Source organism: Lissotriton vulgaris, chromosome 4_1 (genome assembly GCF_964263255.1).
Source record: "Lissotriton vulgaris chromosome 4_1, aLisVul1.2, whole genome shotgun sequence".
NCBI classification, from domain to species: domain Eukaryota; kingdom Metazoa; phylum Chordata; class Amphibia; order Caudata; family Salamandridae; genus Lissotriton; species Lissotriton vulgaris.
The window spans coordinates 1203144909-1203172491 of record NC_141691.1 but is presented as its reverse complement, the minus strand read 5'-3'; the positions used below and the strand labels follow the sequence as shown (position 1 = coordinate 1203172491).

The 27583-nt window shown below is 48.3% G+C and overlaps 1 protein-coding gene and 1 non-coding gene across 2 annotated transcripts in view; both read left to right on the top strand.

Moving 5' to 3' along the window:
* Nucleotides 1-27583, top strand: part of LOC147723041 (molybdenum cofactor sulfurase-like) — a 1924377-nt gene that overhangs the window by 1464374 nt on the left and 432420 nt on the right. The gene's annotated exons all lie outside the window — the stretch shown is intronic.
* On the top strand, nt 26729-26831 carry LOC147723042 (U6 spliceosomal RNA). Its single transcript, XR_015295427.1, has one exon. It is a non-coding gene; the product is annotated as a U6 spliceosomal RNA (small nuclear RNA).

Below are 27583 nucleotides of genomic sequence, written 5' to 3'. Positions count from 1 at the left end.
TCAGATTGCAGAACAGACAGAACCGATCTAGCAGTTTCTGTAAACCTGCCGGAGTTTTCGATACCAGCAACGTATCGTCCGCAAAGAGTAGTGTGGGGATCTTGACACCAGCCAGGACAGGGGCATCGGCATTCATTTCTGATAGAAAGGAAACCACCCCATTGACAAACAGCGTGAAAAGTGTTGGGGTCAAGACGCATCCCTGGTGGACACCTCTATTCACAGGGATTTTGTCTGTTTTTTCAGCCTGGGAGCCCCACCTAATACGTGCATAGTTGCCGTCATGCATGCGGGCCAGAAGGTTCAGAATAGGCGGGGGAAACCCCATATCCCGCAAGACCGACCAAAGACGCTCGCGGGGAACCAAGTCAAATGCAGTCTTCAAGTCTATAAATGCTAGGTAAAGGCCGCCCTTGCCAATGGTTACGAATTTCCAGTGCAGTAGTAGCAGCCTAAAAGCCTGGTCAATTGTGCTCGTACAAGGCCTGAACCCTGCCTGATATTGCAATATGATGTTATTCTCTTCCGCCCACAAGAGGATCCTCTCCAGTAGAACCCTGCCAACCACCTTCTGACCAGCGTCAATAAGACTTATTGGGCGGTAGTTGGCAGGGCTCTCCCTGGGCCCCTTCTTGTAGATGGGGATCACCTCAGCCATTTCCAAGAACTTGGTACTGGTGAGCCCTCAAGGAGTGTGTTAATCAAGAGTGCAAAATAGGTGGCCCATTGATCGACATTGGCTCGGAACAGATCGCCTGGTATTCCATCCTGACCCGGGGCCTTAGCGGGTACAATTTTGTTTATGGCCGCCACCACCTCATTTTTCCCTACGAGGTCAAAAGAGCCTGATGGGCTCAGCATAGATGCCATTGGATGATCCGAGTGCCCACTACTCTCTGGAGCCTCGTCCCCTGCATACAGTCTACTGAAATGTTCGAACCACTCCCTATAAGTAATATGATTGGGAATTTGGTCCAGATCACAGCCATTAGATTTTCTTACCATAGCCCAAAAGAGTTCGCCATTCTTAGACAGACTAGTCATTTTCAGACTGGCCCAGTGGGTTTCCTCCCATGCCCTTTTTGCCTCAGAAATGGCTTGCCTATACTGATGTCTTGCATGGCGAACCTCAGTGGGATTGCGGGTTCTAATGACAAGTATTAAGGTGGACTTTTTCCTCTTGCAGTTCTTGTTAAACCAATGCTCTACTTGTTTCCTGTTCGTGGGATACTTTTTTGGGGCCTGAGTCTCCAGAAAGAGAGAACGTATCAGGTCGATTGTTTCAGTATAGATTATCTCCACCCCAGAAGATTCCACCACATTCGTGCAGGCTACAGAAAGTTTGAGGGTCTGGTTGTTTACAATATCCTTCAGGGCACTAATTTTTTGATCATTCAAGGAGAATTTTTGCCACTTGATGAACTGTTTGCAGTTGGAAGGGATAAATGCCTTGGTTAACATCTGAGGTCTAATACTAGTCAGATGCTCCGTGTTTTGCAACAATTCCCGCATGCAGAGTGACAATGGATTATGATCGCTATGAATAGATGGAATAATTGACATATCGATCACATATTTCCATAACCTTTTGTCCACCAAAATATAGTCAATTCTACTTGGACAGGAAACCCTATTATATGTATTGGCACCCAAGAAATCCGAGGGCGTGCGCCCATTAACAGCTTTTAGACCATGTTCCAGCGTTAATACATTTAATTGTATGACAATCGGCAACCATTTCTTCACAGGCGGGATCAGCAAAAGTGGTATTCCCCATCTAGCATCATCATCCTCTATTCCTACATCATCATTTACTGCCAAGGGTTCAAAAGTACAATTAAAATCACCAGCAATCAAAAATAAAGAGTCAGAGGGGGAGAATGTAAGGATTTCAGACAAAGTGGAAATAGTTGGGGGTTTTGCCCCCCCTTGCAAGCCTCTGACATAAATGTTAAAAAGTTCCAAAGTACCACTGTCCTTGAAGTCCTTAATAGTCAGTCTCAAAAGGTCCGGTGAAATATTTGGATGATGGACAATTTTGCAGTTAAGTGCAGCTTTAACCCATATTATCAGCCCACCAGATGGACGTCCGTGCCCAGAAGAGATAGCTGGAACATGGAAACAAGGAAAAACGGGCTTATACAATTGCTAAAGACTCCTTGTTTCCTGGAATATACACAAATCATAATCATCAATAAAAAATATTCCAGTCCGGTAGGGCTAAGTTTTTGCACAAACCCGCTATATTCCACGAGAAGATTTTAAGGTTCCTAAAGGAATCGCTAGAGGGGATCGTTCCATCACTAAGGGGGATGGGGCCTAAATCTTTATCAGAGTTAGCCCCCTGTCTTGTTGGAGCCGAGGTTGGTAATTCCGTGGCTGGAAGCTGACAAGGCCTTGAGGGACTAGTACAGCTAGTTCTTAATGGGGCAATTGGGATAGAAGAAGCCCCGGCTTGTACTTGAAGTCAATCAACAGACTCTAGACCACTAAACCGGTTGTGACAGAAGGTTGGATTCGGGGCTGGCAAGGGCTCAAGCCGACCCCCAGTGGTCGGTCTCCTCCTGTTCCGCTGGATTAGTTACCAGCCATCACCTGTAGGAGAAGTGTAACCCTGGGGATAAAAGTAGGACAGAAGGAGGGATACAATGGAAACACCAGAAATAAATTGTTTCCAGCTACAAATATGTCCCACTGTCCTGGGATCTTTGAAATTAACAAGGACACAGTCCCCCCTAATGTCCTTAGCCAAGTGACCCACCCAGGAAACTCTTTGCACCATAAGTATTTTACTTGAGATGTACTCCGGTAAAGGTCTATGTTTGTTTAGCATGTCGATCACCTTGTTCCTTAGGGACGAGAAAGATTCATGCTCGTCCTTTCTCAGAACCAGGACCCCAGCCAACACTACCAAATATGGGCTTACTTCTGGTGGTAGGTCAATGTTAATCCCCCCCACCCACCAACAGTCCCCTTGTGAACCCCTTCACCCTCCTTTGATTGTGCTGTGGTACTTAGGCTTGATGTTACAGCTGTACCTAGTACTGGTGGCTTTACTATGGGAACGGTTGCAGCCTGCTTCACTAGATTCGGAGCTAGCGAAGTGGTTAAATCGGCTGCATACCCCCTATTCGCATATCTTTTGGGGGATCTAAGGCCATAGCAGTGACCACCTTTTCCAGGCAATCAGCAATTCCCAATGACATGGACTCGATCTTGCTTAGATTTTGTTCAATTCTAGATAGCCTGTTTACTACTGGATGAAGAAGGAGATTAAGTAGGTTGCCTATCTTGGCCAGTAGGTGGTCCTCCATTACCACCCCACTCTCTGGGCTCCTAGCCCCACCCTCAGCCTTGGATACCACCCTCAGAGGAGCTTCACTATGTGTGTGTACGATTGCCTGGGTGGTCGTAGATGCCTGCCCCTTTACAGCCATTGGGGGTTTCCTTGCATTTGGGTGGCTTATCCTTTTTACTTTTCGAGGCAATGGCCAGCCCCTGCTTGTACTTTGGGATAGCCCCTTGGAGTCTTTCAGGAAGTTGCCTGGTACTGTGCTCCCTGGGAAGGCTGGCTTCACCTAATATCCTAGGGGATGGTAACAGTAGCAGATCAGAGGCCATAGACTGGTTCCCTGTAGAGGAATTGTCGAGGTCACAAACTGCCCGGCCAGTAGATGAAGATTCTGGGATCACAGGTGCACCAATATTACATGAAAAGGCATGGTGATCAGGAGTGCGTACATTGGCAATATGACCCATAGATGATCTCCTGGCAAGTGCTAAGTCCTGGGAGATCCGCCTCTCCATCAGTGAAATGCTCTTTTCAATAGCAGTATTAACCTTGGTTATGAACTTGTCCATGGATCCAAATAAGTTAACATTTGGCACCTTAGGCCTGCCATCCTTCTGAGCCATGCAACAGCAACAGTTGATGGACAGAATGCAGAACAATGCCATACATTCACACCAGTACAGAGATTAGGGCCTAATCCATCATTTTTTTGCAGTCCACACCACCCCAGTTCAGACATGGCCATTTGCAAATCAGTCTGACCCTCTGCCTCATGGGAACAGTCCAGCCCGAACTGCCAAGCCATGCCTTCCCTGGACCGGAAGCAAGCTTCCGAGTACCGGTTTCTGGCATTTTATCCTTCTTCAGCCCGGCTTGCTTGAATCCAGTGGTGTGGAGAGCATGGGACTCACGTCTGAACATACCCATCCCACTCGGGGTGACAAATGCAAAAACCACAGTTGATGGACAGAATGCAGAACAATGTCATACATTCACCCCAGTACAGAGATCTGGGCCTAATCCATCGTTTTTTTGCACTCCACACCACCACAGTTCAGGCATGGCCATATGCAAATCAGTCTGACCCTGTGCCTCATGGGAACAGTCCAGCCCGAACTGCCAAGCCATGCCTTCCCTGGACCGGAAACAAGCTTCCGAGGACCGGTTTCTGGCATTTCAGCCACCTTCAGCCCGGCTTGCTTGAATCCAGTGGTGTGGAGAGCATGGGACTCACGTGTGAGCATACCCACGATGGGAAGCTTGATTCCGGTCCGGGGAAGACATGGCTTGGCAGTTCGGGCTGGACTGTTCCCATGAGGCACAGGGTCAGACTGATTTGCATATGGCCATGTCTGAACTGGGGTGGCGAGTGAGCTAAAGAACGGTGATGGATTAAACCCAGGTCAGTTGACTGGGGGTGAGTGTTTGTATTGTCAACACTCCGTCCATCACCCCCTTTGGTTTTTCTTTGTTTGCCCTAAGTTGGCAGGGTATGCTCAGACGTGAGTCTTTTGCTCACTTTGACACTGGATTCAAGCAAGCCCGGCTGAAGACGGCTGGAATGCCAGAAACCGGTCCTGGGAAGCTTGATTCCGGTTCAGGGAAGATATGGCTTGGCAGTTCAGGCTGGACTATTCCCATGAGGCACAGGGTCAGACTGATTTGCACATGGCCATGTCTGAACTGGGGTGGCGGAGTGAGCTAAAGAACGGTGATGGATTAAACCCAGATCAGTTGACTGGGGGTGAGTGTTTGTATTGTCAACACTCCGTCCATCACCCCCTTTGGTTTTTCTTTGTTCGCCCTAAGTTGGCAGGGTATGCTCAGACGTGAGTCCCTTGCTCACTTTGCCACTGGATTCAAGCAAGCCCGGCTGAAGACGGCTGGAATGCCAGAAACCGGTCCTGGGAAGCTTGATTCCGGTCCAGGGAAGACATGGCTTGGCAGTTCGGGCTGGACTGTTCCCATGAGGCACAGGGTCAGACTGATTTGCATATGGCCATGTCTGAACTGGGGTGGCGGAGTGAGCTAAAGAACGGTGATGGATTAAACCCAGATCAGTTGACTGGGGGTGAGTGTTTGTATTGTCAACACTCCGTCCATCACCCCCTTTGGTTTTTCTTTGTTCGTTCTAAGTTGGCAGGGTATGCTCAGACGTGAGTCTCTTGCTCACTTTGCCACTGGATTCAAGCAAGCCCGGCTGAAGACGGCTGGAATGCCAGAAACCGGTCCTGGGAAGCTTGATTCCGGTCCATGGAAGACATGGCTTGGCAGTTCGGGCTGGACTGTACCCATGAGGCACAGGGTCAGACTGATTTGCATATGGCCATGACCCAACTGGGGTGGCGGAGTGAGCTAAAGAACGGTGATGGATTAAACCCAGATCAGTTGACTGGGGGTGAGTGTTTGTATTGTCAACACTCCGTCCATCACCCCCTTTGGTTTTTCTTTGTTCGCCCTAAGTTGGAAGGGTATGCTCAGACGTGAGTCCCTTGCTCACTTTGCCACTGGATTCAAGCAAGCCCGGCTGAAGACGGCTGGAATGCCAGAAACCGGTCCTGGGAAGCTTGATTCCGGTCCAGGGAAGACATGGCTTGGCAGTTCGGGCTGGACTGTTCCCATGAGGCACAGGGTCAGACTGATTTGCATATGGCCATGTCTGAACTGGGGTGGCGGATTGAGCTAAAGAACGGTGATGGATTAAACCCAGATCAGTTGACTGGGGGTGAGTGTTTGTATTGTCAACACTCCGTCCATCACCCCTTTGGTTTTTCTTTGTTCGCCCTAAGTTGGCAGGGTATGCTCAGACGTGAGTCCCTTGCTCACTTTGCCACTGGATTCAAGCAAGCCCGGCTGAAGACGGCTGGAATGCCAGAAACCGGTCCTGGGAAGCTTGATTCTGGTCCAGGGAAGACATGGCTTGGCAGATCGGGCTGGACGGTTCCCATGAGGCACAGGGTCAGACTGATTTGCATATGGCCATGTCTGAACTGGGGTGGCGGAGTGAGCTAAAGAACGGTGATGGATTAAAACCAGATCAGTTGACTGGGGCTGAGTGTTGTCAACACTCCGTCCATCACCCCCTTTGGTTTTTCTTCGTCCTTCTGAGCCATAGCTGTGAAAACGAGGATGTGATATAAATATATAACTTACAGTGGAGCCCTCGAGGCTAGGGATGAAAGGGGGGTGGCCCGTCCCGTCCTTGTACGTTCTTGAACAGGCATAAACGGGCCTGCCCTTGGCCCGGGCTTCCCCCGGCTCATCCCGTGCGCGTCCCACAAAGCGCGGGTCAGTTGTGGCTATATAAGCCTCCTCTGGGCATTGCAGGAGGATGTGCTTGAGCCCCAAGGTCTTCTGGGCCAGGTAGTCTCCTGTGCAGTGGCGGTATCCTCCCGGATGCGAGCATTTCCCGCGAAGCGGGAAAAGCGAGATGTGACAGCAAGTCCGTGAAGGGGTGCGTGGCTCGCCTCTAGTCCGTGAGCCCCAGCAACTGCAACTGCGCTTTAGAAAAAAAAACAGGTACTCCGAGGTCTCCCGCTATGCACGGGTCAGGTGTGGCTATATACGCCTCCTCGGGGCGTTGCAGGAGGATATGCTTGTGCCCCAAGGTCTTCTGGGCCAGGTAGTCTCCTGTGCAGCAGCGGTAACCTCCCGGATACGAGCGTTTCCCGCAAAGCGGGAAACACGAGAGGTGACAGCAAGTCTGTGAAGGGGTGCGCCCCTAGTCCGTGAGCCCCAGCAACTACAACTACGCTTTAGAAACAAAGACAGGTACTCCGAGGTCTCATAATCAAAATTGAACATAATGCACAATTGAGCAAAGGGAAAAGCCACTAAAATAATGCAATGTCATTTTTTTTCTATTTCTCCAGGGGAGATATAGCGAGATGTGACAGCAAGTCCGTGAAGGGGTGCGTGGCTCGCCCCTAGTCCGTGAGCCCCAGCAACTGCAACTGCGCTTTAGGAAAAAAAACAGGTACTCCGAGGTCTCCCGCGATGCACGGGTCAGGTGTGGCTATATACGCCTCCTCTGGGCGTTGCAGGAGGATATGCTTGTGCCCCAAGGTCTTCTGGCCCAGGTAGTCTCCTCTGCAGCAGCGGTAACCTCCCGGATGCGAGCGTTTCCCACGGGAAAAACGATAGGTGACAGCAAGTCTGTGAAGGGGTGCGCCCCTAGTCCGTGAGCCCCAGCAACTTCAACTACGCTTTAGAAACAAAGACAGGTACTCCGAGGTCTCATAATCAAAATTGAACATAATGAACAATTGAGCAAAGGGAAAAGCCACTAAAATAATGCAATGTCATTTTTTTTCTATTTCTCCAGGGGAAATATATGTTTCCCTGTAGAGAAACCCTTCCTCCTACACCCTCAATGGTTTTCTCTTGCTCTTTACACCCTTTGAAATGTGTACTCCATGTTTGGCAGGAGTGCATATCTAAACTTTCCCAGTGTAGAATTGGTCAGTTGAGTTTCCACAAATGAATAAGTTTGCGGTTCGCTGCAGATTTTCAGATTTCAACCCAGGATGCCCACTCTCAACGTCTGAGAGCAAATCTAGTCATATAAAAATCTTCCTGTGAGTAAATCCACTTACAAGTGTAAAACCAAATGTAGTGAATTTCAAATGCGATTTTGCACTAATAATGTGTGAGCAGGTGCCGCCTGTGCAAGTAAGAGCGTTTGGGTGGGGTGGGGGGATTCAACATACGACAACGAGGGAAGCATACATTTAGAAAAAGAAAACCATGCTTTTCTATGTTTTTAAATGTAAGTTTCCCTTGTTGACTTTTGTCGAATTCCCCACTCCCCGTCGCTCTTACCTGCACAGCCCGCTCCTACGTGAGACAATTTTACATTCACAAATAGCATGAGTAGAGCCTCTTCAGCAAATGGCATATAGAAATGCATTAGTATGCTTGTAAAATATGGCTTATAATAAACTTAATTCACTGGTGAGTGGTTCCGAAAAGGAGCGATTTCGTGATTAACACAGAGTGTGTGATTTAGATTAGAGAAAGAAACATATATGTCATAAAAACACATTTGTAATAGTATTGTGATACTTCAGTCAAGCGGCACGGCAGCACTGGAAATTTCTCCCTCAAAGGATCTTCATTGCTCCTTTCATCAGTTAATATTGTGGTCACCTTCGCTGCAAATAAAAATAAAATGCCAGTCAAAATAGGTGTGTGCCCTGTACTGTGACCCAGAATCCGACTTCCTCTGGCAGCTGGCTGTGGAACCATTTACTGAATGTCAATGAAAAGGAAAAGATTCTAATAGACTCACAAGCAAGGTCTGCAACAACCATTTCACATTCGAGGGAAAATTGAGGTCAACGCCTCTGACAAATTGCCCAAATTTAAAGACCACCTTTCTATCATATATTTTCCTTCAAAGGTCTGTGTGCCTATTCGGAGAAATGTAATGAGGTATAACCTATAAGGTCACTATATATACGCGTGTAATGCACACAATTTGTCAGCAATGCATGACGTATAACATACCTGGCAATATGATCTTTAGGAAATTGAAGATTAAAATGCAATGTAACTAATCCCCCAAAATATCCCAAATAAACTTACACCAAGAGGTTTATGAAATCTCTTTGTTGCCCATTTACTGATTTTGGGACTATACAAAAGGTGAAACCTGAAATATTTTGACGCTTCTAAGAATACTCTATTGGTTTCCCAGTGTTTGGCTTACATTCATACTACAAGATGGGGTGAGAATAGCCACCCTTCTAGTTGAACCTCAATTCCTAGACATTCAGGAAGTTGTAAACACACAGGGTGATGGTAGCTTTAAATGAAGTCCAGAAAACCCGTACTCCTTGATACAGATCTTGAGAAATCACCAGAGTGGGGACAATCATGGACACTGGATATTAAGACTCACTCAGTAATAGATACAGTCTCTTATTGACTCATTGGTTGGGGATAACTACAAATGAACTTGTATTGGATCAGAGCCCACCTATTGATAAATCAGGCAGATAGCACGTCTAGGTACAGTCACCCACAGAACATCTGTGTCACTACCCAGACACCAGTAGCTCATGGTTTAACTTTCCTATAGCCTTCAGGTTGAGAATTATCACTTGAGGTTTTGTAAACACTACCTAATTAGAAATGGGACAATCTGTACAGACACCTCAAGCTGCCTTTCAACATACAATTACAAAAAATATAATCAATCACAACAGTATCACGCACTTGACCAAAGGATACCCCACTCACAGGAGTACTCCACTAAAGTGGAAGAAACCCACAATGTCATTCACCAGGAGGAGTTTAAAGATTAGAGGGAGGCAAGAATGTACTTGATTACTGGGTTCCTTTCATGAAGTCTACCCTCCACCCTGTTCAATCCACTATGTAGCCATGTGATTGCAACCTAATCCATTTTGTTTACATCCTCCTTGACCTTAACTTCTAGTTTCCCCTCGCCTCAAACCACCAGCGCTCCCCAACTCATTAGTCTGCACCCAATCCCACTTCAAGTCAAAAACACTCTTCCTTGACACCTACCTCGATACCCTAATCCTTTTCTCCTCCGTGAAGCAAAACCAACTTCCTCGCAGCTTCATTGTGACAAGAAGACAGGTATCCAGCAACTTAACTTCCTACTATTCAATGTAGGATGCATGAACAAACACTGTTTTAACTTATTTGATCCACCCTTGGAAGCAGCACCAGACTTCATGTTTGTGCCACAAACATGAAAAAACAATCATTCCGCACCCACATGAAATTTAGCCACCCCACCCGATTAGGGCATCATCAACAGAAATTGCATTAGCAAGATTGATGGAGGCTTTGCAGTTCATCTACTAGTAATCATTAAAAATATCTCACATTGATGGCTTCACCATTACTGATTGCAGATTGTTGCTGATTAGATTAATCACACTTCAGTGCTTTGCCTACAGCTTCTTTCTAGACCACCTTTTAGCAGTGAAATATATGAGAACTCATTAACAGATGCAGTGACCAAGACTCTATGAAACTACTCCAAACTATATATACTTTGAGACTTCTACATTTGCTTCAACAGGAAGGATTAAACAACAACTCAATTCATTACATGTAGTCTAGTAAACGTGAGCCTCCAATAGATTGCATTGGGCCGCATTTACACCTCTGGGACTTTGTGGGTACCATATTCTCCCCACCACAACACTTATCAGTGACTGACAACTCCCCAGTCATCTAGCGTGACCACCTTGTCATACCTTCAAGATTTGTGTACTCAAAGGAAGCAACCGCAAACAAAATCTCTACATATAAACAATGGATCAAATTGGACCTAGAAGCCCCTAACTCTCACCTTAAATGAGCTCCAACCAATTTGCAAACACTGGATTTATCCAACGGTTATAAATGGATTTCCTCTTGATACCACAAAAAACCTCTACTCTGGTTAACATAAACAAACATAATTGGAAAAATGAAAAAACAACTCTGTATTCTCCTACACAATTGGAGGAAATTCAAGATTCTAATACATTGCTACATTGCTGCATACAAATCCCTGCAAAGATCAGCACCAAGCTACAATTTCTTTCCACATTGACTCCTTCTCTGAATATAATCTGTACAACATTATCACTGCAAGAAGACCATCAGGATCACCTTTGCATCCAGCCCCACACAACCCAAAACTTATAAAGACATTTGTGATTGGAGATAACTGAAAATAGAGTCAGCCTGTATTTAAAATACCTTTTAAAGTAAATCATAAGTAAATCTACGGCAAAACACTTTTACAGGCATATGTGCCATATTAAAAAAAAGCAGTTGGCCCTATTGAACGTGGGTATAATCTCAATTATGCACAAAAAGTACATTGTGCAAGGCCAGAATTATCATAATCTTAACCCAGACTGGCCTCGTTAAAGGGCCTTATGTCACACACATGGCATCCACCTTAATTGATCTACATCTACCTCCAATAGTTCAAGAATCATCCCAGTATTCTTAAACGGTAATCAGTGGCAATATATGACAGCACTAGAGGGAAAAACTTGGTATACAATGATACCATTTTATGCAAATATTGCCTGATAACAATGACTACATTCTTATGTCTCATGCCACATACCAGGTTCAAACCTATTTCACTTGGCCGTATCCCATATTTCTTTTAAACTGTACATAGGATCTTCTTCCTTTCCTATAGGATTAGTACACAGTCCATCAATAGGTGGCTCACTGAATATTTTTTACCTGCTTTCGTGGACACTGACCACGGTTCTCTGCTCTTTTTGCTTTCAACCCTGGCATCTACCATCCCCGGCCGATTCCTTCCCCCAAATGCAAAATTCAATTTCGCAGAATCCTTTCTGGGATTCTGTATAAATCTGGAAAGATGTCGATGCCCTCCTGGGAGATTAAAAAGGGAACAGCAGATTTTCTTTGTTCTTGAAGTACTGAAGGTTCCTAATCCAGCTGGTTTCCTTAGCACAGCGCCTAAGAGTACTCTTTATTTGACTAATTTGTTGTGCTTCACACCCTTTAGGGCGCATATCTGGGACACCTAGGCACTCCAACATTACTGTCACTGGATTTCTCTTACTAGGGGAGACTGACATTACCTCTGGGAGAATTGACATAGATAATTTATCACTGGGGGTTCCATTTCTAATTGAAAAATAAAATCGCAGGTCCTTTGTGCCCACAAGAGCACTCCAGGCTATAGATTTCAACTCCCTCCTTACAGCTTGTACCATTGCATTTTTTAGTAAGTCATGGAGAGAGTTCAGAATGCTACTTTCACGCCTCTCCCATGTAACCTGTCTATGCATTGTCAGCACCTCCACTCCGTAAAGAGCCTGGGGTATTAATTTACCCTGTATGACTTTATTTAGTGGCTAAAAGGATTAACTGCCCTATTTGTGGTCAAATCGCTTTCAGCTACTCACTCCATTTGTCAATACAAGTCTCAGTCTGGCCAGATGTGTGTCCCGTCTAAAACCGTCTTGAAAAATCGCCCCCAACTAATTAGACTCCCAAACCTGCTCAACTGCACATTGCATAAAAAACAAGAACATCTTTTTTTTCTTTTTGCGAAGAGCTAAGATTGTGTCTGCTCAGCGTTGATAGTTATTTTATTTTCAAGGCAATAAGAACCTAATGCATTTAATTTGCCTTGGAGCCCAATAGGCACAAGATCCATCGCCGCCAGGCCATACACATACATAAGGCAATGAATGTGCCTATCCCAGTTCTTAGGAGAGAAACTATGAGTAGCACTTTGTACCTGGAGGAGGTCCACTATAAACAAACTGAACAAGAGATCAGTAAAAACACATCCCTGGTGTAAGACATTTTCTCTCTGTATTTTCCTCGACAGACTCCCTGTCCGTTGAGATCAACCTGTTCCCAGTTAATACTATGTAGGTTTACAAGAGCTGAAACAGGGCCTCAGATATATTCCACTGTTGGAGCTTTCGCCAAAGTGTGCTTCTGTCCACCCTGTTGAATGCCGCCCAGAAGTCAATGAAGCAGCAGCAAAGGCCCCCTACCATCTCCATAGACCTCCTTGCGACACCTCAGACGGAAACAGTGGACCGCTGTTGAGTGTTTTTGCCTAAATCCTCCCTTATCCACAGGGATCAGTCAGCTGTCAAACGTCCAAGCCGCTAGATGCTTTAATAGGGTTGGGGAAATAGCTAAGAGGTGATATCCAGCAAAGGAATCAGAGGATAGTTAGCTGGCTAAAAATAGGACATATGGACTAATGCTCAATGGGTAAGCAGAGCATTAAAACGTCAGAAGTCTACTCCATTAGGTTTCCTCATCTGGTTGAAAAGATTTCACAAAAGGCCTAATTCGAAAAGAAAACCCTTGAAAGGTAGAAAGTCATGGAGGTTTATTCCTATGTTCTTAGAAATGTCACATTTTCAGCAATTCACAAAGAATTCTATGAGCACATTTGCAAATCGTCAGGAGTAGACACGTTTATCAGTTTACGCACGCTGAATGTTTAGATGTACCAACACAAAAGTGAGGCAAACGTGCATTTGCAGCTTGTCATTTTCTTTATCACCTCCACAAGAAAAATATATCATTGACCGCAATCAATACATGGCTACTTGTAAGGTGGAAAAGTACTTGGAAAACATGTGCACATGCGCACAAACTTGCAAGTTTGTAGGTCGCATTTAACTTTTATGAGTGGGTCGATCCATCCTGAAACACCACAGACCTGCACTGAAGAACATATTTTTCCAAAAATAAGTTCCACCATAAAAGGGCAAATTCTATATGAGTGAAAGGCACTGTCACTCATTCTTTAATCAGGAATAGAATTTGCCCTCTTAGATGTCTAAGAACTCCCTAATTCCTAATGTTTCACGTGGAGATATTCCACTAATGCCTCCCACGTACGTGTTTAAATAATAGCTCTGCGTTTAGGGGAGCAGTTTTATGTTAATTGTAATATGTTCATTTTAATTGTCGCCTTTATAGTTCCCCGATATACTTTAAAATCCCACCAATCTGAAATATGTTATGTTTTTGTAATTGATTCGAAGAATTTGGATTATAGGTTTTTACAACCACGAGTGCACTTCCAATGGTGAAAGCCTGACAGTGTAGCAAGCCCATTTTATTGTGAGCAGCCCTGCAGAAGTAGTAAACACCCATAAACATGCATGGGTATAGGTATTCCAAAACCTCTTGCAGATTCTTTTGGAACATTGGAAACACACATAATTTTACTCCTCAAAATGCAGGAGTAACAGCCATTCCAGTTTGTGAATGAAACCCCTCCATATATTATGATGTGAATAGGAAGGAATTTCTCAGCAGCAATCGATACTTTTCAAGTAGAGAAAAAGGTTTAAAAGTACACAACTTCATTATTTGCATAATTGGATGTTCTTCAAGTGAGCACATTTCAGCAGTAAAGTTTGTGAGCTGGAGTACTATCTACAACTATCCGAGTTTTCTAGAAATGTTCATGGGGTTGTTTGCGAATAATAAAAGTCAGAAATCTACTGCAAACCTTAGTGAGTAGATTTTGGACCCTGCCATTATGAATTGGGTCCTCTGTGAATCAGTATGCGTAATTTCATCAAATGAGCATTTCTGGGCACCTAATTAGCCCTAGGTACACACAGGTATTTGTGACTCTGGCCCAATAATCAAAACAGCTGCTGGAGATTTTTAAATATCTGAAGTACACCTAAGAAGCTGGCACACAGGGTATAACACTACAAAAGAAGCATTTTACTTTAACTCGATGATATGATTAGTGCTCTTGTATTTATCTGTTTTAACAGACGGTAGGACCTAATCCTGCTACTTTCAAAAACACATAGTTATTGAGTGAGGGAAGTGACTTTCCAGAGGATACACATCATTTTGTGAGTTTCAGAAGGTACTGGTTATTTCAGACTTGCCCTTTGCAGGACTGTGGCTTGTTATATGAATCCTTTCACAATAGTTCACATAGGCAACACCAGGAACAGAAGGAGAAATAACTCTTTATAAACTGTAATAATTTTTCTGCTGATCCCATAATTTCTCCCTCCTTTATTTTTCCAGCAGCCAGTTGTAAGTTGTTGAGGGCCAAGGACCACTCCCACAATCTTTCACAAGCCTCCTATCGACCATTAAATGACAAGTCGAGACCAAAGGAAGGGAATTCCCCTTCCTCTGCCCATCACCAACACTTGGATATGGGGAAAGGTCTGCAAGAAGTCCTGCCTCGGCTGGCCACAGCCATTGGAGCCATGGATGACATAGACCCCGAGTTCTTGTATTTCCGCTTCCATTCCTCCACTTGAATACAGGATCAGGGCTGCTCCCATAGTAATGGATAGTTTCACAAGTGAAAAGAAAATGAAAAGGGATGAAGTCCATGACCTGGGGCTGGTGTAACAGGCATTGAGATAATTACATTAGGCAATGCACAATGGGAGTCTAAGGGGGGCTTGGGGGAGGGCAGCCGACCACCGGGAGGTCTCCTCCCCCGGGCAGTTTGGGAGATCTGGGTGGGGGTATTCCTTCTAGCAGGTTCTTTTTGGGCGTTTTTGGGCTGGTTTTAGTTGTTTTGTGCGCTCACCTATAAATGGGCGGGGCTCCTCGCTCCGGGCACCATTTTAGGCTTGGTGACCTGGTGGCCGGTTGAGCTTAGAAAATTTTGTCCGTATTTTGGTAATTTGTTCAGTTTCCTTGGCTAGTCTGATCCGATATCATGTCTGGTGAAGATTATCGTGTGTTGGAGGCTATTCGCCTGCTTAGCGAGGCGGGGCGTTTGGACCTGGTCATTGGCGACCGGGGTCGGGCCGAGACCCCGCGCCCCCAGCGGGAGGCCTCTGCGAGGGTGTCGGCTGCGGTGGCAGCATGTTACTCTCCGAAACGTCAGAGGCAGGATGGGGTAAGTGAGCGGGGTCGTTCCAGGACTCGGCGGGCGGGTTCCAGGGCTCGGCGGGGGAGTGATGCTAGTTCTTCGGATCCGGCCGTTTCTTTGGATTCCTCGTTGTTGGAGGTGGCTGGGGTTGGGGGTTTTCCTCTTGGGGAGGGGGAGGTTTCCGAGATAGGTTTGCGGGAAAGAGCAGCCTCTGCTCCCGTTTTGCGGGGCCGTCGTGCTTCCAGGCAACGTGGTTGCACGCGGCGTTCGGCTTCTGCCTCCGCGGGGGTGGGGAATGACGTCACTCAGACGGGGCGGGCGGAGGCCATTTTGGATGTGGTTTCTGTGGCGCAGCAGCCGTTACGGGGTGCCTCGGGTCAGGATATTGAAGAGGTGGTCGCTCCCCTGAGCGTTATACGCCGCCATGTGGTTCAGGTCCCGTTGACGGTTGACGGTGGTGCGGTAGGTGTGCCAATTGCGCGTCCTTTGGTATCGACTGCGGGTGTAGGAGGGCCTGAGGGCCGTGGCGTTCTTGTTCGTTCCGTGGGGAGGGATCTGCAGAGTCCGTTATTGTTTTCCCCATCGGGATCTGTTGTGGGGGGGGAAGCTGTGTCTGGGGGTTGCAGTTCATTGGGGGAGGGGGAATGGGCCCAGATGGGTCTGGGTGAGGGTGTGGGGCGGTCTGACTTGCTGATTCCTGGTGGGGATTTGGGCAACGCGGGCGGGTCGGGGGGGGGTTTACCGCCAGTTTGAGGTGGTGGGCGACCTTCCCATCGGGGGGGTAGCGAGTGGTGAGGATGTTGCTCAGCGAGGTGAGGAGGGAGAAGGGTCTTTTTATAGGCTGGCGGGGGAGTTTCGGTGTCCTAGTAGGACGGTGGGTTCGGGGCCTGGTTCGCGGGGTGCTGTTTCTCTCGGGGGGGGGTTCAGGATTGGGACCCTCAGGGGACGGCTTCGCGGATTATTCAGGCTGTGTTGGATGCTAGATCGGATGAGGAGGTTTGTCCGCCGTCTCCTAGGCTTTGCGATGCTTTAAAGAGAAAAAGTGCTGTTAGTTCTGGAAGTTTTATGGTGTCTGGTAGGGGTGGCGGTGTTACTGTTGGCGGTTTGTCTTCTGCACATAGAGTTGGTTTTTGTGAGGGACCCGGCACACCAGTCCGGCCTTTTTCTTTACAGGAGGAAGCTCGATCTACGGCAGCAGACTTGGCAGGGCGGCAGGCAGCCCGGGTACGCCGAGGAGAAGTGCGGGTGGAGCCTAGCGCGGCACGTCCCATACCTTCGAGGGATCCCGCCGTGGCCATCACACGCAGGTTTACTACGACCTCGATGGTCCCAACGAGGGATTTCAACATGGGCGGTGCCTCCGGGTCCAGCACGACCTTCCCGGCCTCAGCGGTGGATTCCAGCGTTGATCATGGGAGCGGGTTACGTACGACCTCTCTCGTGCCACGTGGTGGTTTTACTACTGGTTTATCTTTTTCTGGAAGTCAACAGGTTGTCAGTAGTTCTGGTGGGGGGATGTATAGACGAGTTCAGTCGTCCTCCCCACCTAGGTCCAGAGTGCGGGCTGGTAAGGCCCATGGTCGTTCAATCACGGTGGAGTCAAGACAGACTTCGGTGGTTGTCCCCCCCCCTCAGTTGGAGGACTCCCTGATCTTAGATTATGATGAGGATAGCCCCGAAGAGGGCGAAGTTCGTGATTTGGTGTCTGGGGGGGGGCATGTTAATGTTTCTCGTGACATGTTACAGGACCAAGTGGTTCGGAGTCGTGTGGAATCGTCAAGGCCACGAGTGCTCGGCCCCGCGGTGAGGGCTCCTCGAAGGGCGGATGACGGTGCACGGACGGCGTGGAGGACGGAAACCAGTCAACCGCCTCTTTTAAGTCCAGGTGAGAATGTGGTTCAGGCCGTGCGGCCCAATATGGTCTCTATTGGTGTTGGTGTTGATTTAATATCGACTGAAAAGGATGGTAAACTGTATAAAGGACGTGTTGTACGAGATCAAGGTGTTGGTACAAATGGGGATGATGCTAATACAAGTCACATGGTGGATAGTGGCACGTCCACTGTTGGTTTGGGTACTACGAAAAATGTGCTTCACAGTAAAGAACTTAAAATCAAAAAGTTGCCGTACATGGGTGTTACAAAGCCTTTGGGGGCTCATTTGATGCTTAGTACGAAGGAAAAGATATGGAATGGTGAGTATGTGGAACTGTTAAAATTGCTCCACAGGGAAGTCCGTGCTAAGGAAGGTTCTAAAGAAGAAGAGTTTGAGTTAGCTAAACGCCCTAAAGTGCCTCTGACTATAGAAAATTGGACGGCGGCCTTTTTAATTTTTGCCAGCGTCTATTGTGAGAAATTCCCTGAGCGCTGCGTGTCCTTGTTTAAATACATGGATGTTATCCGTAAGGCTCAGCTAACCAGGAATGATTATGCGTGGGCTCAATATGATGAGGAGTTTAGGGCGCGAATGGCTTGGGATCCTGAGGCGAAATGGGGGGAGTTGGACTCTGACCTTTGGCAGCAAACGATGGGATCGTCTGCCTCTGGTAAAACCATTTTTACAGCCAGTGGTCTTCCCATATTGTATCGTCCCTTTCAGTCCCGTCCCACCCGGGGAGGGGTGGGGGCCGTCTCTACTACCCAGTCGCTTATCGGCACGTGCTGGGATTTTAATACCGGGACCTGTACTAGACAGTTTTGTAAATTCCGTCACGAATGTTCACAATGTGGGAGGAAGAGTCATCCGTTGTCCCGCTGCTGGGGTCCTAGGACCCCAGGGCCCCAGGGTTCCCAACAGAGTTCAGGAACTTTCGGGCCACCACAGCAACCCTCAGCTCCCAGGGGAGGGAAGTCTTCATCTGGGGCTGGGCCCAAAGGCTCGTACGCCGGTTAATGTAACCCGATTGGCCGCTGCTTTGCGGGACTATGAGCCTGCGGAGCTGCGGTCGGTCTTGTTGTTGGGTTTTCAGGTGGGGTTTCGTTTGGGGTATGAGGGACCGCGTTTAAGACGTTGGTCCAAGAATTTGAAGTCGGCGAGCGAATACCCAGACATTGTACAGTTGAAATTGGACAAGGAAGTGAGTGAGGGTCGGATGGCGGGCCCGTTTGATGATTGGCCTCTGGTGAACCTAATCGTGTCCCCTATTGGTGTAGTCCCCAAGAAGGAGCTTGGTCAGTTCCGGCTCATTCAACACCTGTCATGGCCGGAAGGTGGGTCAGTAAATGATTTCATTGACCCTGACGCTGCATCGGTTTCTTATTCATCTGTGGATGTAGCCATGCAGCTGGTTGTCTCGGCGGGCCCCGACGCTCTGATGGCAAAATGCGACATTAAATCCGCATTTCGGCTCCTTCCAGTCCATCCTGAAGACTGGTGTCTTCTGGGCATCCATTTCCTTGGGAAATGGTACGTGGACAAGGCGTTGCCAATGGGCTGTTCTATGTCCTGTGCTTTGTTCGAAACTTTCAGCACCTTTCTTCAATGGTGGTTTACTACACAGAGTGGCCATGACCTTGTCACTCATTATTTGGACGACTTCTTTTTTGTAGGTGCTGCCAATTTGCTAGCCTGCCATGCGGCTCTCACATCGTTTCAATCATTGATGAGTTACTTGGGTGTGCCATTGGCTCCGGAGAAGACCATGGGTCCTTGCGCGACCATGTCTTTTTTGGGGATCGAGCTTGACTCTCATTTGATGCAGGCCCGTCTTCCATTGGACAAGAAACAGAAAATGCTTCAGCTGGTTGGAACTATGTTGGGGAAAGAGAAGGTGTTTGTGAGGGAGATACAGGTTTTGCTGGGACACTTGAATTTTGCCTGCAGGGTGGTTCGGGCGGGTAGGACTTTCTGTAGGCGGTTAGGCAGAGCCTTGTCCGGTCATTCTCTTCCACATCATAGGGTGAGACTGTCTGCGGGGGTGAAAGAGGACTTACGCATGTGGGTCTTCTTCTTACATTCCTTCAATGGTGTGCCTTTGTGTTGGGAGGTGGATTGGTGTTGGGAGGTACAGATCTTCTCTGATGCCGCTGGTAATGAGGGTTTTGGTCTCTACTGGCAAGGACGGTGGTGTGCTCAACAATGGCCCATGCAATGGAAAAATGGTGGTAGAAGTATTGCCTTTCTCGAACTTTTTCCTGTGGTGGTGGCGGTCACACTGTGGGGGGCGGAGTTGGCCCACAAGAAGGTCCTTTTCCGGATCGATAATATGGCTGTGGTTCAGGTGATTAACAAACAGTCGGCCAGAGATCCCCAGATTTTGAAACTTTTGAGAGTGTTTGTGTTGGATTGTCTGAAACATGATATTGGTTTTCGGGCCCTGCACGTGCCTGGCGTGGACAATGACATTGCGGATGCTTTGTCTCGTTCACAGTGGGAGAGATTCCGTGGGCTTGCTTTGGAGGCAGACGAGGAGCCGACTCCCATGCCGGACCACCTGTGGACGATAGGCAACACCGGGTCCTTCACTTGGTTTTAGGTTCCCTGGCCCCTTCCACGAGGACGGCGTATGAGTTAGCCTGGAAGGAATTTTTGGAGTCAGGCGCTTGTCGGAGGGAACTGGCTTGGCAAAGGTCGGAGGATGTGGTACAGTTTATTTTGGTGTTAATGGATAAGAAGTTGTCTAGAATTACTATTTCCGGTAAACTAGCTGGAGTTTCTTTCATGGGTAAGCTTTTGTGGGGTTACTCTCCGTCGGCTGGGGAGTTGGGTAGGAGAATGTTGGAGGGGTGGTCTAGAGAGAGTGGTGCTATTCGCGCTTTGCGATCTCCTTTGTCTTGGCAAAAGCTGTTTCAGGTTATTTCTGTCCTACCGGTTGTGTGTACTGACCGAGTGGAAGCGTGTTTGTTTGCCACGTTAATGGTGTGGATGTTTTTTGGAGCCTTTCGTGTGTCTGAATTGCTTGGCAACAGGTCCTCTCCTGGCCTCCTGTGGGGGGATGTTCAGATCACGGAGCGGGGGGTCCACATCTGGCTCTCACACTCCAAAACGGATCAGAGAAGTTTGGGCAAGGGTGTCTGGTTAGAATCGGTTTCACCTCAGGAAACGTGCCCTTTGAAATGGGCTATTTGTTGGAGGAAACTGTCGGGTGGGTTTTTGGATCTTCAAGTTTTTCAACATGCTAATGGGTCCGGTGTGACAAACTATCAACTGCGCATGGTGCTGCGTAAAGCGCTGCGACATATTGGTTTGGATGGGTCTTTATACGGTACTCATTCTTTTCGGATTGGGGCAGCCACAGAGGCCTTCCACAGGGGCTGGTCGAGGGAGGACATCATGGGTCTGGGGCGCTGGACTTCTAATTGTTTTCGGCGCTATGTTCGTAATGAGGCTACTGGAGCGCTGGCGTCCTCCTCTGTTTTGCCTGTCTGACTCTGCTTTCTTTTTCAGGTTCTGTGGCTGGTCCTCGGGCTGCTTACGTTACAGTTTGGATCGTGGGCCATTCCTTCATTAAGAGAGCTCAAGTGCAAGCCCGACAGAGTTATTTTGGTTCATCGTTGGGTTTCAATGATCGTTTGTTTAATGTGGTTTGGAAGGGAAAGTGGGGTATGCTATGGAAAGAACTTATCCCTGCCTTGAATTCTTGGTTGGTAGGGGGGGTTTGCCCGGATGTCCTGGTGCTTCATTTGGGTGAGAATGACATGGGTTCTGTTAAAGGGGTTGTCCTGCTCCGGGCGATTAAAAAGGACTTGGCCTTATTACACAGTCAGTGGTCGGGTTGTCATGTCATTTGGACGGAAATGGTGCCGCGGAGGGTTTGGAAGTATGCGGTGAAACCGAAGGCGGTGGACAAATCTCGGAGGAAGGTGAATCTGGAGGTTTCCCGTTTTTGTAGAGACCTGGGTTTCGGTCGCATCGTCCATAGTGACATTAAATATGATGCGGTGGAATTTTTTCGGGGGGATGGTGTACATCTGTCCCGTATGGGTATGGACCTATATCTTCTGGAGTTGCGGGAGGTTCTATCTCGCTGTTTGACGGTACGACAGTTAGTTGGTGAGTAAGTGGTAGTCGGTGTTGTAGTTTGGTTCCCCTTCCTCTTCTTACTTGGTCTCCCTTGTACCCCCCCCCCCCCCCCCCCCTATTTTAGGCGGTTGGGGGGCAGAAAGGTGGGGCTCTCTCCGTATCAGTCTTTCACCCCACGGCTTTCTGGATGGCGGTTTTGCTATGTGATCGTCAGTTTTGGGCCAAGTTGGACCCGTTAGTTGTGTCGGTTATTGTTTGGGGATTGTTCAGATTGATTGATGTGGGGTTCGGAGAATATGGATCGGGGGATATGTTCAGTTGGTTTATAGTCAGAGATGTAAGATTTATATTTATTAGGTGATGTTATAATGTTATAATGTTATTGGGGTTTGTATGGTTTTGTGTTGGGTATGTACGGGTGGGGGTGGGTGTGATGGAGGGTGTGGGGTGGGGGCGGGGTTTGGGGTTTGAAATAAAACGAACAGAAATCTTGGGTTGTGGTTTAGATTGTGAGGCGGTTGCCGAGTTTGTGTATTTTGTAAATGTGCACCTGTTCCAATAAAGCGGCCTTTTTCACACTTGAAGGGTTTTTTGAGTCTGCTCACTCTCCCCCCACCCCTCTCTCCCAAGGGGGGCTTGGGGGAGGGCAGCCGACCACCGGGAGGTCTCCTCCCCCGGGCAGTTTGGGAGATCTGGGTGGGGGTATTCCTTCTAGCAGGTTCTTTTTGGGCGTTTTTGGGCTGGTTTTAGTTGTTTTGTGCGCTCACCTATAAATGGGCGGGGCTCCTCGCTCCGGGCACCATTTTAGGCTTGGTGACCTGGTGGCCGGTTGAGCTTAGAAAATTTTGTCCCTCCCTCCCTTCCCCTTTTTAAGGGATTTTTTATTTATTTATTTATTTCGTTTGGCTGCTGTTTGAAACATGTGTCCATGGGGTTTTTACGTTGTTCTTTGTCGCTTGGGACAGGTGCGTGGCGGTTTTGCTATGTGATCGTCAGTTTTGGGCCAAGTTGGACCCGTTAGTTGTGTCGGTTATTGTTTGGGGATTGTTCAGATTGATTGATGTGGGGTTCGGAGAATATGGATCGGGGGATATGTTCAGTTGGTTTATAGTCAGAGATGTAAGATTTATATTTATTAGGTGATGTTATAATGTTATAATGTTATTGGGGTTTGTATGGTTTTGTGTTGGGTATGTACGGGTGGGGGTGGGTGTGATGGAGGGTGTGGGGTGGGGGCGGGGTTTGGGGTTTGAAATAAAACGAACAGAAATCTTGGGTTGTGGTTTAGATTGTGAGGCGGTTGCCGAGTTTGTGTATTTTGTAAATGTGCACCTGTTCCAATAAAGCGGCCTTTTTCACACTTGAAGGGTTTTTTGAGTCTGCTCACTCTCCCCCCACCCCTCTCTCCCAATCACAGCGATTTTAACATCCATTTAGGCAGGGACACTCTGCAGCACAGATGCCTTGCCTGTCACATTAAACCACCATGATCATTCTAGTGTTAAGAATGAATGGATAATGTTAAGTTTCATTCTTGATGTTTTCAATTCGAACATTTCTCTTCCTACAGTGCTACTTTTTCCTTGAAAGTATATACTTTCAGTAATTACCATTAAAGCCATCATATAAACTAATAGATTTTGCACTACTGGAAAAATTATGTATTCTTTTAGTTATTTATTTGTTATTGTCATATATATTTACATTTTACCCAAATGCACTTCACATAAGATAAATGTGAGAAAAAGCTCTTTGTGTGTAATGAAATATAGTAAAAATTAAGAAAGGAAACCAAAAAACAAATCATAGATATTAAGCAGTACACCATTTAAAATTCCAGATGGATTTCCCTGTTAGGAAAGGATAAAAGGGAGTGAATGGAAATAATGCAGTAGTCCCCAAAAAATTATAAATGTGGATGTCTAGCCTAGAAATAGTGCAAAAAGGGCAACTACATTTTGGACAGTGATAGATGCCTATTTAGGTAGTGGTTGAATAGCTAGCAGGTGAGAGCCAGTTGGATAGCAGGTCTGAAACTGTCTTTACATTTGAGATGTTTTCATTTTTAGAGAAGAGGAGAGGTATGCAGGTCAATGACGATGAGCTGCCTGGAAGGTGATGCAGGCCCCCGTGAACTCAGGCTTTGAGTTGAAGCAAAAGTAACTTGGTGTTAGTAGTACTTTTAGCCTTATTTGTGAGTAGAATGAGAATCTTGTTTTTAGGCTATGTTTATTTTGAGTGTTAATGAGGAGGTAATATTTAGTCCAAGACTGAGGGATTTCACCTCAAAACCAAGATACATTGACCTTATGTTATGTTCTGTATGTTATGTTACTGGTGGAACATGTGCAAAGAAAGAGGCAGAGAATTCCAAAGTCAGATTACTCGGAAAGCAGACCCTCCATCTCCTTATTGTGCAGGCCGCATCCACCTGCACTTCGATCGGGGACAGATATTCCTCTGAAAGCGGGTGCAGTGGATGAGTGGTCCCACTTGCAAGGGTACTGTCTATAATGCGGGCCATGATAGCTGAGCTTGGTTGAATCTAGAGTTGTGTTGTGGTATGAATACAGTCTTTTCAGGATTAAGCCTGAGGTGGTGTGCAGGCGTCATGATATGAATATTTGACAGATGGGATTTTAGTTTGCTTGCGTCTAGAAAGGAAGACATTATTCGATAATGTTTTGTGTTATGAGCATGTTGGTGATTCTAAATGTTTTTTTCCTCCATTAGGTTTAACAAAGGCTCTATATACAAGTTAGATAACATGGATAGAATAGAGCCCTTAGAATGCCACTGGTGATTAAGTCATGTTCGGACGAAGAATGTCACACTGTAACCCACTGTTTGCTGTTAGGCATGTAGCAGATTAAACAATTTGATAACCCTTTCCGTAAAGTAGTTCCAGGATGTGGTTAAACCGATGGTGATCAATTGTACCTAAGCTCACAGAGAGATCAAGCGTGACAAATAGATGCGTCACCTTTGTCCATTATCAGAAAATGCTGCTAACAATTTTTAAATAATGACGTTTTCAGTGCTACATCTTTTGCAGAATCCCAGCTGAAAGGTTTGTAAAGTATTGCTATTTTTAATGAAGTTGTTGTGATATTCTACTGTACATTTTTCGATGACATCGGTGATTTCAGGAAGGTTGGTAACAGGTCAGTAATTACCTCCTCGTTAGTCTTCCTCGCCACATGACTTACAAAGTGAGCTTCAGCTCCACGACAGAACCCTCCAAAGTAAAAAAAGCCTCCCAGCCCCTCCCAACATGGCCGACCAGTCACACCTGACCTCTATAAGAGGCGGGCCGGCCCAACCAACAGCCTGTTTTTTTTGTTCTGCGCGATTCTCTCCAGAGGCGTTAGCTGGCCCATGGGTTTTGGGGTTGAGGATCCTGCTTTAGCGGTCCCTGGTACCTATTACTCATAATCCCCCCCCTCTTCCTCTCCCCGGTCCTGTGGGGCCGGTTAGGTGCTGCTATAGCGTGCCAGGGGTTTACAGGGGGGGGGGCGGCCGGGGTTGTGGGGTGTTTGTGCATTCCCGTGTCTCCCCCGGTCGTTACTGGAGGGCCCTTGCCACTTTGTGGGATTTTGGGTCCAGCACTGGGGGTTCTCCTGTATGGGGCTCTGGTTGCTTTTATGCACCTATACGTGTGCTTGCACTGTGGCATTAGCTTGGTGTGCGCAGGCCTCGCATTACGGTTTGCCTGCACTCGCGTGCTGGAGCCTGGCCTGGGGCAGCGGATTTGCCAAGTGGAGCACTTTGCTTCAATTCACAGAAGTGTGCAATTTTGACAATTAGAATGCCGGTGAACAGGGTGTCTTGTCAGTGATGCGCACACTTTATTTTAAACTCTGTGATACATTTGTGATCTGCATAGCGTATTTAATGTCATACATTTTCAACATTGCGGATTCACCGTGGTTTTTTTTCAGGTGCGCGGCGCTTCTGCATTAAGTGCTTGCGCGGTGCCTGGCCGAGGTGGTGTGCCTCGGTGTGAGGCGGCGCTTACTGGGGGCCTTTGCATTGTACGCGGCGGCGGGGGCGGGCTCGTCCTACCTCATCTGCGGGTCCTCGGGGGCTCTGCTGGCCGGGTCCGGGTGCTCCCCTCCTGCCGTCCTGGGTCAAGGGTAACGCGGCACTGGTCGCTGCCGCCTACCTTCGAGATTGTTTGGCTCCCCTACGGCCCGCGGCGGTTTACCGCGCTGGAGTTGGCTCCGGGCGCCTCCCGCCTCTTGGGGGCGGGGTTTTGGTTGACACCAGGTGCGGCCGAGAAATGCCTTCTTCGGTCATGCGCGGCATTCCCCTGCTGACTCGGCTGTTTGGACGCGGCCTGCTTAGGCTATAGGCAGCGCGTCTGTCTCTTACTCGGAGGGTCCTGTGTTCGATCCTCGGTGAGGGCATTTTCATTTTTGTGATTGCACTGTTTGGTTTTCATTTACCAATTCACAAATGTTTTTTGTTTCGACTCAGAAGTGCTTGGTGCGAGCTATTGGTGCGCGGAACGGCGTGCCCTTTCTGGCGCCCTGGGGGCCCGTGTTTTCCTCCTGTGGGGGTGTGGGCTGTGTAGTCGGTCCTGGGCTCGCCCTGGGCCGTCAGGATGCGCCGGACTCAAGTGAGTTTGCTCTGCTGGGTTGCTGTGCCTTCTGGTCTCCTCAGGGAGGCGGGGTTTCTGTCGCCGTCTGCGGGGTCTCCCTGTTTTACTGCGCTATCCCTTCTGGGGGTCCTTGCGCGGCGGGGTGCCCTGCCCCCTCCTCGCCTCGTCTCCCTCTCGGTGGCCCCAGTGGGGTTGTGTGGCCCAATGGTTAGAGCAGCAGACCCTGAGGCAGTGGTCTAGCCCGGGATCAGGGTTCGATTCCCCGCCTCGGCGGGTCTGGGGTTCGAAATAGTCCACGGACCTGATAATTCTCGCCTCGGTGCCTATTCCACTCGTGGTGTCCCAATCTGCAACTCTGGGCAATAGCTTGCTTATTCTTCACAACGGCCCCCACAATGCTAAGGATGCCTGGCCTCCACCTTGGGGGTGTCCGGGAGTGGTCGCCTCACAGGGTAAGCCAGGATGGGTTCCGCAGCGACATTCGTACCAGCGCCCTGAGACCCTTGCGGGTGGTTAGTGCGCTATTCTTGTATCGATTTACGCTACGGGGTAGATTAGCATGGCCCCTGCGCTGGGATGACACGCGGAATCGTGTTTCGTTCCATGTTATGGCTTACTTTCCCTCCTCCGGCGGCGGTGGTTGTTCCCGGGGTATCTCTGGGTGCGTTCTCTACGCATGTCTCGGGACTCCCTTCCTCTGCCTGCGTCCGTTGTGATGGGCGTTGTGGAGGTGGGTTAGTCACCTTTCCCGCTCTGGTGGCCGCAAGGCTGGCTCGGCCGTCTGGTCTGGCTGCGTCCTTGTCGGCGGTGACAGAGTTTTGTGCGGGTGGCCTAGTCTGGCTGTCTCCTGTCCTTTCATTGGGGCCCGCTCCCCTGGGCGCGGCCTACCTTCGGTCTCCTCGTCCGCCTGTGGGTGAGGGCGTTCCGCCCTTGCATGGGTGGGGTCCTTCGGCCATTCCACCCTGATTACAGGGTGTCGGTCTTCCCGAGGTGCGTTCAGGTTTGGCTTCCGGGCCCGAGTTTCGGCTTTTCCCGGTCTCGTACTGGTGCTGCCGCTCCCTTTTTCGCCCCTAGATCCTGGCTTTCGGCCATCTCACTCCAGGGGGTTCCCTGGGGGGGGGGCTGTCGCCGCCGTTACGTCCCATCTTGGGACGTGGCTGTCTCGGTTCTTGGGCTCTTCGGGCTTGCTGGCCGGTGTCCGGTCTTGCTTGTCTTGTGGACGTTCCACGGGGTCCCACCTTCTCGACGGGTTCGGGTACCTACTCCTTCCCTTGTCTAAACTGAAGGGTTTTCTGGGACCTTGGGTTGGCCGGAGAGGCCGGACTGCGAGTGGGGGTTCCCGCTCTCGGTTGCGGGTGCTTCC